General features: G+C 45.5%; 1 long non-coding RNA gene across 1 annotated transcript in view; it reads left to right on the forward strand.

Annotated features, from left to right (window-relative positions):
• LOC126418827 (uncharacterized) overlaps positions 1-13,731 on the forward strand; it is a 164,305-nt gene that overhangs the window by 18,789 nt on the left and 131,785 nt on the right. Inside the window, exon 3 of the long non-coding RNA XR_007575897.1 lies at positions 11,035-11,157. This is a non-coding gene — a long non-coding RNA (uncharacterized LOC126418827). The remainder of the gene's footprint in view (positions 1-11,034; positions 11,158-13,731) is intronic.

Raw genomic sequence — 13,731 nt, forward strand, 5'->3', positions numbered from 1 at the left:
TGAAAATTATCAGGCCTGAAGATCACCACTCCACGTCTTCCAAGAATTTCTAAGACGGAGAACTGAACATCTTCAGTTCACGATTTGTATTTTATGTACGAGTGAAGCGGTATTCACACAGAGTGGGGCGGTACTAGCAAATTACTACGAAATTCACACGTAGACAGATGAGGCAATCATGGGAGAAAAGCTTAAGGTTCGGTGTAGTATCAATGTGTTGACAGCAGTTTTGAGTGACAGGCTTATAGGGCCACACAATTTACCGAAAAATTTAATAGTTGCTCTTATTCACCAAATATCGTGTAACAATTCTCGCGCTGTTGGAGAACGTTACCCATTCTGAAAGAAATGTCATATGTTTACATGGTACAATCGGAAGTATCCTCTGCCATGCACTTCACAGGTTTTCAGAGTATAGATGTAGTTGGTTTTTGCCGGACGATGCACCATATTGTTTCTACAATCCGTACGGCAGAACATAACAAAAGTTATTAATAAGGAATGGTTTGGTCGAGGAAGTCCAGCAGCGTTGCTTCAGTCATCTAACCTTAATCACTCATATTTGTTGCTATGGATTCATCGAACGATAATGGTGTATTTCACATCCAGCGACAACGTCCACACTTCACAGAATCGTGTGCCTCTTCCATGTGACCAAATCCAGTGGCAGCATGATTTGTTCATATGGATTGGATTCGCTACTCGTTAAGCATGAGGGTCGATGACTGTGAACAATGTCCAGATTCTTATAGTGTCAATAGACATATGACTACCGTAAGACAATATGGCCTACAGCTCAACAATTATTTGTTTCTGGTAATATATTTTCCGCACCGTTCTTACATATTTGGACCTGTATTATAACAACATCGCGGAGTTTCTCTACACGTGTAGGCAGTGCTGGACGCTACCACAGTTGTTTCTGTGAAGAGTTCAGTCGTGCATACTATACGGAAATGAAGTATTTTTTTAAAAAAAAATCTAGAGCTGACAGAAGGAGCTCAAGTCATCTGTACTCGTGGAAGTACGAGGTGTTCGTTTTGAGTACCATCATGGCTTATTCTGTGACGTTCTCCTTCAGATCAGCGGTTATGTCCTCTACATTAGTGTTTGATATTTTTAAAATTTCGATTATACGTAGCCTTGATAAATCACAATATTTAACGAAAATAGGGAAATTATATATATATATTTTTAATCACGTCTTCCTATGTTTTTAAGGTAGCTCCCCCTCCCCCCTTCGGCCATTACTGCAGATACACACAGATCTAATAGAACTGGAAATGCCATGTGGCTAGGGCCTCCCGTCGGGTAGACCTTTCGCCTAGTGCAAGTCTTTCGAGTTGACGTCACTTCGGCGACTTGCTTGTCGATTGAGATGAAATGATGATGATGATAAGGACAACACAAAACCCAGTCCCTGAGCGGAGAAAATCTCCGACCCCGCCGAGAGCCGAACTCGGGCCGTTAGGTATGACATTCCATCGCGCTGACGGCTCAGCTACCAGGGGCTGACACAGATCTAATGAGACACACAATCGTAATACAAAGAACACTTTTCCACTCGGACTGGAGAATCGTATTACCTGAGATGCACGTTACTCCTGCTTACGGACACAAATGATTTCAATAAGCAGAAGGTCGTAGGTTACTTTTTGCAAATGTATTATTTTTAACATTTAGATGACACAAGTGCTTGGGTACTACTGTTATGAACTTTCGCCTTAACTCTCAAAAATTAGACCGTGACGGGGGAACTGCAGAGTCCCACTGGTATCCGACATTATGTTCAAATCCGTTTTCACGTGGAAAGCCACGTAGTATCTACGGCCGTACGTTTTACAAAAACATTAAAGGAGACTGAGGTGTACGATATCGCAGAAGATCAGATAACTAGAGACGAAACGGATGCTCGGATGAGGAGGTTGGGAAGGAAACGGGCTGTGTCTTTCTCCTAGGAACCTACCCAGTTTGCACCTGAAGTCATTTCGCGAAACCATGAGAAACTTAAATCTGTATAAACCGATAGGCACGTCATTGTCCCTGCTTCTGAATGCGAATGAATGAATTAAGAACTGTTCGATACTCATTTTGAAGTACAGTTTGTTCAGTAATTTTGACCATGGCACTAGTTTTTTCGGTCATCAGTTTGTATTCTTAGCACACTCTATATTAGCATGCACAATAAATGAACTGTAGGCTATTTGATCAAAGGAATCTGGACACTAATGTGTAAGGCCGAGCGGTTCTAGGCGCTACTGCCTGGAACCGCGCGACCGCTACGGTCGCAGCTTCGAAACCTGCCTCGGCCATGGATGTGTGTGATGCCCTTAGGTTAGTTAGGTTTAAGTAGTTCTAAGTTCTAGGGGTCAGAAGTTAAGTTCCATAGTGCTCAGAGCCATTTGAACCATTTTTTGAACCAATGTCTAATGCAGAATTGACCACTAGATATCATGGGAGGTGGACGCAGTAATATAGAAGGAGGCGGCTAAACCAAGACCAGGCAAAATGAGATTCTCACTCGGCAGCGGAGAATGTGCTGATATGAAACTTCCGAAAGGCTAAAATTGTGTGCCGCACCGAGACTCGAAATCGGGAATTTTGCCTTTCGCGGGCAAGTGCTCTGCCAATGATTAGAGGAGACGAGGTACTGGTAGATGTAAAGCTGTGAGGAGGGGGGCGTGAGTTGTGCTTGTGTAGCTCAGTTAGTAGAGTACTTGCCAGCGAAAGGCAAAGGTCCCGGGTTCGAGTCTCGGTCCGGGCGCAGTCTGCCTTCGGCAGTGACACAGTGCGGACCGTGTTGCCTGCCGGCCGCGCTGTGGTGCGCGCGCCTGTTTGTTTACGCCGGAGCAGCTTCGCGTGTGCGGTGTTGTGAGTCTAGAACGAGATGGCACACTCGTACAGAAAAACGACTTTGAAGTTCAGTTTTGCGAACGACTATACACGACCAAAGGCACACGAGATTGAACGTTTTTTCAGAGAAGAGGTAAAAATCGATCCACAGGAAATCGTGGGAATCAATTTATCGCTCGTTTCAAGCGTCGTCTATGTCAAGCTTGTTGACGAGGCTGCTTGCGAAAGACTTCTACAACGATCACCGAACGGGTATCGTTTCTGTCATGCCGACGGGAATGTTGGTGCGGTTACAGTCGATCACGCGGGAATGGGGATCCGCACTATACGAGTCTTCGAACTTCCGTTTGAGGTCCCGTCTGAACTTGTTACCGACGCCTTTCGACCATACGGTACAGTTCTATCCCATGTGGCCGAAAAATGGACGAGTTTTACCACGTACCCCGTTTTAAATGGGGTGAGACAAATACGGATAGAACTACGCAAGCACGTTCCCTCTTATTTATACATAGGAGGTTGTCGAGCGATTATAATCTATGATGGGCAACCTCGCACTTGCTCGGGGTGCGGGAAAGAAGGTCACGTCCGCTCGGAATGCCTCCAGCGACGTTTAGTGCAAACTCCACGGGATGACGTTCAGTCGCCACAACCAACGACTGTCTTACCGTTGACCTTTGTGGAAGCCCTGAGAGGCGACGTGAGGGAGACTTCCGATGGGCACCAGCAGCTGCCCCCTATAGAGAACATGGACACCAACGGACTGGAACTCCGACCACCGGTTCCACCACAGCAGACACAGGACACCACAGAAGAGATGCAGCTGACGGCCGCTCCAGGCTCATCCGTGGTGGCTACCAGTGCTTCCACCGAGAGCGTGATAGGCCAGGACCAAGACGGAGGATACGCAACCCCAACAGCCCATGCGGAAGCAAGGCAACGGAAACAGCGTTCGCCGAAGAGAAGAAAGAAGCGTCGACTGACTTCTGCTGACGATAGCCATAGTCCCGAGGGGACAGTGGACGACAACGACAGTATAGACCTGAGACCAGTGGATTCAACAGATACCGAGATGACGATGCAGGAACTACACAGTGACGATAACTTCAACTCTCCTTCTGGTGACCGGAAGGCGGAAGTGGAGACGACAACTGTCCAACATCAGAGCGATGACAACGTTGCCTCCCATCCTTCGACCAGTTCCGGAAATATGCTGGGGGACTGGGCGCAAGAAATGGACCAACAGGAACAGGACGCAAATACGAACGCGACGATTGAGGATAGTCCTGGCCAGAGGCCGGGAGGGGTCGGGAAATGTTGACCAACTTAGGTGTGTTGAGGAGCGCCGGGGGTGCAGATGGACGCTTAATGACACCGCTCTACAACTGATGAACACAAGCCAGGCGTACCGCATTGCCACGATAAACATTAATGGCATACGGACACCGCTTAAAATTCAAATGCTGAAAGATATGTTACGCGCTGCGGACGTGGATATTGTACTCCTACAAGAAGTGCGTTTCACATCGCCGCCGGAGTTCTACGGTTACGAGGCACATTATTCAGTGCACGATGAAAGTGGATGCGGTGTGGCGATTCTCACCAGGGAAGGAATAGGAGTGGAGGACGTCGGGTCTCTCCCTTCGGCACGCGGCATAGCGATCACTGTCGACGGAGTTCGTTTCATCAATTTATATGCACCATCTGGCTCCACAAAACGAAGAGAAAGGACGACTTTTTACACCGAAGAGATAGCACCGTTGTTCGCTGGACGCTTTGATAACTATATAGTGGGCGGCGACTTTAATTGTGTCGTCGACAAAAAGGACCAAGTACCTCATTATGTGCCATGCATGGAACTGCGTGCGTTGATTACCGAAATGGCGCTTCTGGATACCTGGGAACTGCAGCATGGTGACAGACCGGGTTATACGTTTATCACGGGACACTCGGCGAGTAGACTTGATAGAGTGTACGTGACACGAGCTCTACGGACGACGATACTGGATGCCGAAATCTGGCCAGCGGCTTTTACGGATCATATGGCGTACGTCTGTACGATGTCACTAACGCGTCAGAAGATATGGCGGAGTAAAGGTCACTGGAAAATGAATTGTGCACTTTTACGTGACACTGAATGTCACCGGTCGATAGATACGGCCTGGGAGACCTGCGTTCGCCGCCAACGAGCATACACCTCGGTTCTCCAGTGGTGGATTAAATGCGCAAAACCAACGTTACGGAGAACGTTCATACGATACCGGCAGGACAAATCGCAGTGGAACCACACAACGGCTGATTTTTATTTTACAGCCCTGAGGGAGCTGATGACCCAACAACCATCGCCGGAAAGGCACACGGCCATGCGCAGGATCAAAGCCAAGTTATTACAGCTGACGAGACTAAGAATGGAAGGTATAATGGTCCGGGCGAGATTGGCGGACACAGTTGCTGCCGAAACCCCCTCCATGCACCACGTGGTACGTGAACGCCAACGACGACGCAGGACATTGATCAGGGAACTAATCTCTGAAACTGGCCAGCAAGTTGTGCACCAGCGTGATATTGCGCATGTGTTTACCGACTATTTCCGCCAGTTATATGGACCTGTACATGTGAACCACGAGACACTACATGATGTCATCTCGGAAATGCCAGATAGAGGACCACCACTGGATGCAGAGACTTTCATCACCGCGATAACAGAGGACGAGCTGACAGACGCAATTGCCAGGGGGGCTCCGAACAAGTCCCCAGGACAGGACGGCTTCCCAATTGAATTTTACCGCGCCTTTGCATACCTCATGGGACGGACCTGGATTCAGATGTACAACGAACTCCTGTTACCACAGACTGAGATACCTGCCGAATCCACGGAGGGTATCATCATCCCAATACCCAAACCACGCGGTGGCAGAAATCCAGGAGATTATAGACCACTCACTCTCTTGAACTGCGACTATAAGATTTTCGCGCGCATCCTTGGGGCTCGCCTGCGGTCTTCACTTTCTGATAGACTCATAGATCAAACTTGCCTCGGCGGTAAGAGCAACGTACATACGGCGCTCAGTGACTACCGAGATATCATCGCATTAGCAGCGGCATGCCGAGTGCGTGGGGCACTAGTCGCTATTGACTTCGATCATGCATTCGACAGAGTGGATCATACCTTTTTGCATGCGGTGATGGGCAGGTTGGGAATCCCACAGGCCTTCATCCTAGTGATCATGCGACTGTTACACGGCGTACGATCAAAGGTCTCGGTGAATGGGCGGGGCACTGACTACATTGTTATTTCAAGGTCAGTTCGTCAAGGTTGCCCCCTTTCGATATTTTTGTATGCAATGGCTTTGGAACCCTGTCTATATGGTCTCCGATGACGGTTGGAGGGAGTGCCGTTGCCTCAACTGACCTTTCATTGCCGCGCTTATGCTGACGATGTGATGCTGGTGGCACGGACAGGCGAAGAAGTACGTACGGCGTTGGCATGGATACAGCGATACGGGATGGCGGCAGGAAGCGTGCATAATCTACAAAAATCACGCTGCATGAATGTCGGTCGAGGATTACAACCGGGGGAGGAAGGCCCGCTCATCTTAGTTAAGACCATAAAATTCCTAGGTATTACGTTCCACACGGATGTGCAACGGTCAGCAGCGGATAACTACCGACGCATATTGAAGCTGATGCGGACAATGGTGCTGTTACAGAAATTAAGAGCGTTGGATATGATTCAGAGGGTGACCTATGTTAACGTATACCTAGCACCGAGACTCACTCACGTAGCGCATGTCCTGCCTTTAACGCGCACAATGGCATCACGGATACAAGCAACTTTCGGAACCTACGTGAGTGTGGGACACCTGTTTAAGATCCGATACACAACGCTTACGCTACCACCTGGAGAGGGTGGACTTGGTCTAGTGAACGTATATGAAAAGGCACGGGCGTTATTCGTCAGTACGATTTTCCGACAGTGGCGAGGTCGATTTCGCAATATCTCGGGTGCGTTGGCCGATGTACTAGCGCCCACTTCAATGCTGCCCCCCGTCGATGTGGGCAATATTTCATCGAAGCTGTCACATTTCAAGTCTTTTTTTTTGGAACTTAGCTATGTCAAAGATTCCTTCCCAACAACACGACTACCGACGACGCGAGACGTATACCAACTCTTACTGCGCCGGTGCCCCAGGAATACCCTGGAAAAGAAGTACCCAGACAAGAACTGGCGACAGATATGGCACGTTATACGGAACGTTTACCTCCCAACGTCGGTACGCTCAACCTGGTATGTGGTGATAAATAGCAAGTTCGCAACGAATCAACGGCGGCACGCGATTCATTTGGCAGACACTCCACTATGTTTAGGCTGCGCAACAGTGGACACTGATGAACATCGTTTAGCATGTAGTGGGACGGCTCCAGTGTGGCACTTGGCACAACAGATATTGGCGTTCCTGTTACGCTCCACCCCTCACAAAATTTCATCAGACACACTTTTTTTCCCCCAAGAATCTTATTTCCCGGTCCAAAAAGCCAATGCAGTGACATGGGTGCGGGGAATGGTGGTGGGCTACGTGTATAACGAATCGGAAAAGGACAAAATTGATTTTTGGCATTTTCTCCTGGATGGACACACGAAGCTGCAACAGCATAAGAAATATAGGCAAGACTTCGCTAATTACTTGCGACTTACATTTACCGACCCGCCGGCCAGATGGGGTGTAACGGGTGAGAGATGAGATAGACGAAGGAGCCGAGATAGACATCGATCACACTTACGGACCCTTAGTTAATTTCGAGAAGACGACCCAGTCTTACACCAACGTCTGGAGAACGAGTCGATAGATGGCTCTCTTGCTCTATCGAACGTCGGGTCGTGAGCAGGTGTCGCCCCCGACACGAATTTCATTTCATTGCTACAGGAGCATGTTTCTTTTGTATTTGTACTATCCGCAATTGTCTTCATGTCTTTCATTTGAACATTTTCAGTTTTATTCATTTCCTTAATTAATTAAGTTTCTAATTAGCCACTATTTGTCAACATATGGACTTTGTAGACACTATTTATGCGATAGTACAACAAGATGTATGTCACAAAGGTGGTAAGCCTGACATTGGATACAAAAAGAAAAAAAAAAGTGGTCTAGGGGTAGCGTCTAAAAAAAAAAAAAAAAAAAAAAAGAGTTGGTAGAGCACTTGCCCGCGAAAGGCAAAGGTCCTATTAAAAAAAAAATTAAGAAAAAAAATGGATAGAGCATCTGCCATGTAAACAGAATGTCCCGGGTTCGAGTCCTGTTTGAAAAAAAAAAAAGTTAGTAGAGTACTTGCCAGCGAAAGGCAAAGGTCGCGGGTTCGAGTCTCGGTCCGGTACACAGTTTTAATCTGCCAGGAAGCTTCAAGACGAGGCAGACCTGTACTGACGGAGAGGGGCCGTCGTGCATTGCGGACAGTGGTTGTAAAATTTCGTACGAAGTCAACTGAAGGAAAAACTCGCGAGTTCTAAAGTGCTATCAGCAGGTCAGCTAGAGCGATGACTGTGCATAGAGAATTAAAAAGAATGAGGTACAATGGTGGAGAAGCTCCTCATAAGCTACACATTTCGGTAGTCAGTGCTAAGAAACGCTTGAGCTAGTATAGGGAACAACGCCACTGGACAGTGGACGACTGAAAAAAGTGTGATTCGGAGTGATGCATTACACTGTACCCTGTGGCATTGCGTTGGAGGGGTTCCGGTTTGATGAATATCTGGAGAACGTTATCTGCCCTCTTCTGCAGTGCCAACAGTGAACTGCGGAGAGGTGGTGTTAAGGTATATAGGTGTAAGGGCTATTTTTCTTGGCTAGGCTGTGGTCTCCTTTTTGCGCTTAAGAAAGCACTAAAAGTGGAAGGATGCGAACACATTTTACAGCACTGCGTATTGTATGCGGTAGAGGAAGGTTCTGGGGACGGTGAACGTATCAGCATGAAACTGCACTGTGTCATAAAGCATCCAGTGTGGTGCATTCCTCAAATCGACTGGCCTGTCCACAGTCACCACCTAAATCTAGTGGAACTCCTTTAGAATGATTTAGAAAGTCGAATCCGCTCCAGATTCCACCATCAAAAGTCAATATTTTCTCTGGTTTCGGCTCTTTAGGAAGTATAGGGTTCTTGGCCTCCACAAATGTTTCGGTGCTTCATTGCAAGCGTCAATAGCACAGTTAAAGTCGTCATAGAGGCGAAGGGAGGACGCACGCCATATTAACGTCAATTAACAGATGCTTGGTTATATTTGATCAGATAGTATAAGACAGGTGAAATACCCTCAGACTTCAAAGACAACATAATAATTCCAATCCCAAAGAAAGCACTTGTTGACAGGCGCGATAATTATCGAACTATCAGTTTAATAAGTCACGGCTGCAAAATACAAACACGAATTCTTTACAGCCGAATGTAGAAATTGGTAGAAGCCGACCTCAGGGAACATCAGTTTGGATTCCGTAGAAATGTTGGAACACGTGAGGCAATACTGACCCTACGCCTCATCTTAGAAGATAGATTAATCAAAGGCAAACCTACGTTCTAACATTAGTAGACTTACAGAAAGCTATTGACAATGTTGACTGGAATACTCTCTTTCAAATTCTGAAGGTGGCAGGGGTCAAGTACAGGGAGCGAAAGGCTATTTACATTACGTACAGAAACCACATGGCAGTTATAAGAGTCGAGAGGCATGAAAAATGTTCAAATGTGTGTGAAATCTTATGGGATTTAAGTGCTAAGGTCATCAGTCCCTAAGCTTACACACTACTTAACCTAAATTATCCTAATGACAAACACACACACCCATGCCCGAGGGAGGACTCCAACCTCCGCCGGGACCAGCCGCACAGTCGATGACTGCAGCGCTCGAGACCGCTCGGCTAATCCCGTGCGGCAGAGGCATGAAAGGGAAGCAGTGGTTGAGAAGGGAGTGAGACAGAGTTGTAGCCTATCCTCGATGTAATTCAATCTGTATACTGCGCAAGCAGTAAAGGAAACGAAATTTGGAGTAGGACTTGAAATCCCTGGAGAAGAAATAAAAACTTTAAGCTTTGCCGATGACATTGTAATTCTGTCAGAGACAGTAAAGGACCTGGAAGAGCAGTTGAACGGAACGAAGGATATAAGATGAACATTAACAAAAGCAAAACAAGGGTAGTGGAATGTAGTCGAATTAAATCAGGTGATGCTAAGGGAATTAGATTAGGAAATGGGACACTTAAAGTAGTAGATGAGTTTTTCTATTTGTGGAACAATGTAACTGATGATGGAGGAAGTAGAGAGGATGTAAAATGTAGACTGGTATGGCAAGGAAAGAGTTTCTCAAGAAGAGAAATTTGTTAACATCAAGTATAGATTTAAGTTTCAGGAAGTCTTTTCTGAAAGAGTTTGTACGGAATGTAGCTTTGTATGGAAATGAAACATGGACGGCAAGAAGAGAACAGAAACTTTTGAAATGTGGTGCTACAGATGATTGCTGAAGATTAGATGGGTAGATCACGTAACAAATGAGGAGGTACTGAACAGAATTGGGGAGAAGATGAATTTGTGCCACATCTTCAGTAGAAATACGAATCGCTTGGGAGGACACGCTCTGACGTATCAAGAGTTCACCAATTCGGTACTGAAGGGAAGTGTAGACGGTAAAAATCGCAGAGGGAGAGCAAGAGATGAATACACTGGGCAGATCCAGAAGGATGCAGATTGCATTACTTACTCGGAGATGAAGAAGCTTGCAGAGTAGCAAGGAGAGCTGCATCAAATCAGTGGTTCAAATGGCTCTGAGCACTATGCGACTGAACTTCTGTGGTCATCAGTCGCCTAGAACTTAGAACTAATTAAACCTAACTAACCTAAGGACATCACACACATCCATGCCCGAGGCAGGATTCGAACCTGCGACCGTAGCAGTCGCGTGGTTCCGGACTGCGCGCCTAGAACCGCTAGACCACCGCGGCCGGCTGCATCAAATCAGTCTCTGCACTGAAGATCACAACAACAGCAGTGTTTAGTTACAGATGTGTGAATTCTCTCACAAATAAACATAATTAAAATGAAGTCTGAATGTTTATCTTTGTGTTTTCTTTGTAAATTTTTAACATTAGCGATATGTGTAAGTGTGAAGTATGTGTGCTAAATAGACGTTCCCGTTTACAGTGTTGGTGTTGATGCTGACTTGTCAACAACGGCATCATTCTCACTTGTAATGGAGTCATCTGTTACACTTCTGAACTAATATGGACGGAGGTGCATAGAGGAATTCCGTGCCACTTAAAAGAGGTAAGTAACACTTCACCGTTTACAGATTTTATGATTTCTATTTTTGGAATGAAATCTTAGGTGACCATTTGTTACAAGTTAAAACTGTGTGACACCTAAGGCTCGGGGAATTATGTGCTTCAGACTGCACTTTCCGATGACACCTGACAACTCGACTCAATTATGGCGGTTTGCACTGGTTCGTCTCGGCATCTTAGAAACTCCACAGAAGTACTCCTGCTTTGTTGTTGGGGTTTTCCTCAGTATTCTCTCTCCCAGAAGTTCTAATCAGTAGAGAGCGAGATGGCATAGTGGTAAGACACTGGACTCGTATTCTAGAGGGTGACAGTTAAAATCCCTGGTCGGTTATCCCGATTTGGGTTTTGCACTATGTCCCTAAATCATTTTGGAGAAATGCCGCAAAGGTTCCCCTGAAAAGGCACAATCGGTTTCCTTTCGCATTCTTCTCTGATCAAAGTGTGTGCTCTCTAATGAAATCTTCATCAACACGACGACAACCCTAGTATTCTTTCTTTCTATTCCGACTGACAAACACACCCTGGTAGTGAAACTGGTAGCTCCATGCTGTCGAAAAGTAGAGTATGAGTTCGAATTCCAATTCAGCATCTGTATTTAACTTCTAACAAATTATCGCCACAGTTAAAAAGCTGCTAAAAAGTAGCTATGCCTTATCTCATAAACGTTAGTACCTTTTCGTGCAACATTAGGCCATGTTTATTGATTTACTAGAACCTAATATTTACAAATAGTTATGAGAAAGAAAAGTAAAACAGTAACGGCCATATCAGAAAAAGACGCAGCTTAAATTCGTCAGTGAGGAATAGAATAATGAAGATAATGTGCAGGACGTGAATCTGCCCTGTGGAACGTGGTAGAAATGACAGCAAGAGATAAGACGAGAGAGAGAAAGAGAGAGAGAGAGAGACAGAGAGAGAGATAGTACACGCAGAAGCAGTGGGTCAGAAGTAATGAATAGAGAAGGAAAAAAATAATGTTACATGACTGATTCAAAAACTAAAAGAAAGGGAAGCGTACCTAGGAAAAGAAGAAAGCATTTGGCCTACTGTTAGATGGGGAGAATTGGCCGTATACGTCAGTTTTTTAGGAAAGCCTCTACAAGACTTTTAAAAGAAAATACACTTGGCACTGAATTAAGTGCATGTGTGGGGTTGCTTGTTCCAGAAGCAGATTGCATCAGTGTAGAAGTAGATTGGCAAGTGAGACTTAGCATTTCGATTTTGATGATATTATAGGTATTCGATCTCTGATACAGGGCGCTAGAGGCACACACGTTGAGAAGCTTACGCGGTAGGCATAGCCTATGTTAGTCATATAGCTTGTCTAACCGCTTCTATCCGAACTCGGCGTATAAGGCACTAGCATGGTCGAAGAGGTGGATGCCGCAAACGCATGGATCACATCGTACTGGTGATTGATCGGGAAAGCGAATGACTGCACAGATTTCCGGCTCGCGCCCTGTGGAAATATTTCACGAAATTTTTCGAGGGAACAAAAGCGATCTCGTGAAGTGTTGGATCACGTCGCAATGGTGGAGGTCCGACAAAACGAATGTTTGCACAAGATTCTGCCTCACTCTCTGTGGAAATATCTTCCAAAACTTATGGAGGGAACAGAGGTGATTAGAAATCTTCCTGAGCGTGCCTTTAGTATTTCATGTCCAAATGAGATGATAATTTAAGCTACTTAGATTCTTAACCATTTTCAGAAGAATAGAGAGTAAGTTCACAGAGTTCAGCTCTAATCAACTTCCATGAGATACTAAAACCGCTTGGGTCTTCTTTGCATTTATTTTTAGTCCAGCTTGGTGCCTACTTCAACAATAAAAAGAGAACACATGATCAGAGGTTAGCGTCGTGCCGATCGCAGCTAAAGCTTGGAGCGCGAAGTACGGGGAAAGAAATGGTCTATCTTCCTTTCCTGTCTTAGAAAAGCTAAATCTGGTTGTCCGGGCGGAGATTGAAACTGCCGCTCTCCTCAAAAAGAGTTCAGTGTGTTGTCCAATGCTCCTCCTTGGTCGGTCTGAACACTTGATAGGGGGCGGTCGGATAGCATTGTACACGTAAACTTTTTCAAAGTTATAATTTTTCTGCAGGTTTATTTGGAACAAAACAATACTATTATGCGTCACTTAACATAATAATAAAACTCAATATCATTAGAATATATGTTCATTGATTTTACAATAATTTTTTCCATCTTCTGCAATTTAAATGTTTGGAGAATTGTATCGGGCATCAAATTGTGATATGTAGGAAAGTCATTTTTGCTGCAAAAGTTTTACGTTGATCGTAAATGATTATAAACTTCGACTTCTCCGTCATCTCACCTAGTTTGACAAAGAATCTGTCTGCTTGCCCCTTGCTCAGTCCTGCTGCTAGCTGTAAACTCGTAGATTCGGCTTTCCTTAGCCGCACGTCTTCATGCCGTTTCATAAAATGCTAGTCCTTACCCGCTTTACTGAACCGAAGATTTATTTTCATTTACCCTGCATACATATTTGTGCACCAATTTTAAGAAATCATCTGTTACCTTTACAGCAACTGTGTTGTATAT

The sequence above is a fragment of the Schistocerca serialis genome, chromosome 9 (assembly GCF_023864345.2).
Source record: "Schistocerca serialis cubense isolate TAMUIC-IGC-003099 chromosome 9, iqSchSeri2.2, whole genome shotgun sequence".
NCBI lineage: Eukaryota > Metazoa > Arthropoda > Insecta > Orthoptera > Acrididae > Schistocerca > Schistocerca serialis.